Source organism: Rousettus aegyptiacus, unplaced genomic scaffold (genome assembly GCF_014176215.1).
Source record: "Rousettus aegyptiacus isolate mRouAeg1 unplaced genomic scaffold, mRouAeg1.p scaffold_m13_p_12, whole genome shotgun sequence".
NCBI lineage: Eukaryota > Metazoa > Chordata > Mammalia > Chiroptera > Pteropodidae > Rousettus > Rousettus aegyptiacus.
The window spans coordinates 63,833,920-63,835,369 of NW_023416287.1; the positions used below are offsets into that span (position 1 = coordinate 63,833,920).

Consider the following 1,450-nt stretch of genomic DNA (forward strand, 5'->3'; position numbering starts at 1 on the left):
TTTGACCACTATGTTGTAAGGAAGCCCAAGTCCCAGGGGTCCTGGAAAGAGAAAATTGTAAGGAGAAAGGAATAACAACCATTTATCACTGGTTGTTAGGTGTATTGTTATGTGGTGAAACAATGCAGAAGTCCATACAGATGTTCCAGCCAACAGCCTAGCTTAGGTGTCAGACAATCCAAGGATCAACCACCAGACCCGTGAGAGAGAGCCTTTAGTGAGTCTAGCCCCTAGCCTTCAATCTTCCAGCTGAGGTACCGGCCATGGTGACGCAGAAATGAGCCATCCCCTCTGCATTCTTTGAAGTCCTGACCCACAGAAACTGGGAGGCATAATACCTGATTATTGTTGCTTTAAGCTACAAAAATCCGAGATGATTTGTTACTGCATAGTGGTCTTGAATGTTACTAGCACTAAAAAAGAATACCCCAATCGAAAATCAATGAATTAGTATTCTAATTAATATACCACTCTTGTGAATTTAAATAACATGAATCATTTCTACTAAAGACTAAATATCTATGGGGCATTCATAATCAAGTTGTTAACTCTATAAAGCTGAAAGCCCATCCGGATTGCAGAAATTCATAGAGCTTAAAACACTTAAGAAACCAACCTGAGGTAGGTTTTAAAGTGTCATCTCTTATCACACTGTAACTATAACAGCTTGCTTTAAAATAGTCAAATAGATTGCTTCTCCACCTTTTGGCTAAGATAATGTGTAGTATCTGTTCTTATCAGTTTAATAAAAAATAAAATAGCCAGATAGAGAAGATGTACATATATTAAATTTAGTTTGGATCAATAGAAACAGTCCTTTTGTTTAAGTGGTTTTTGTATGGATTTACAATTTTCTACATGATATCCCACTCCCAGAGGGGTGTGTGTGTGTGTGTGTGTGTGTGTGTGTGTGTGTGTTATGATTCACTCATTACTTTAAAAAAAAAAAAAGGCTGAGGCAGAGAAACATAGGGGGCTACCAACTGCAGATCAATCAGAAATAAAAATTTTTCATCTTGGAAATTTTTGCACAACAAATCAACAAATATTATCTCATTTAAATGGAAACATTTATTACACCAGCAAGATAAGCCTATACAGCACCAAATTATATAATATTGCTTATGTCCATTTTTAAAAGATTTTTTCAAAGTGTTTTTATATCCTGAAATAGTGAGGAAATAAGAGGTCAAGAAATATCTCAGAATTACTCAGAAATACTCCGGATTTTGGACCTCTACTCTGCAGTTACAGAATCTCATCCTGGGGTGACTAGGCCCGGGGATTAACAGGTCACAACATTCAACCTCACATAAGACTAATTTGATACAGAAAGCCAATTTCAACATTTACAATGAGAAATGTATCTTTTCACTGGGAAACTTACTTAGGAAATAGAATTTTAAAAGATACATGCGATCAAAACTCAGAATGTATGTCTGAAAGCATA

At 36.0% G+C, this 1,450-nt stretch overlaps 1 non-coding gene across 1 annotated transcript; it reads left to right on the plus strand.

The window, feature by feature from the left end:
* The first annotated feature begins 689 nt into the window (after positions 1 to 689).
* On the plus strand, positions 690 to 874 carry LOC118610135. The gene has a single exon (XR_004953795.1). It is a non-coding gene; the product is annotated as a U2 spliceosomal RNA (small nuclear RNA).
* Positions 875 to 1,450: the final 576 nt, after the last annotated feature.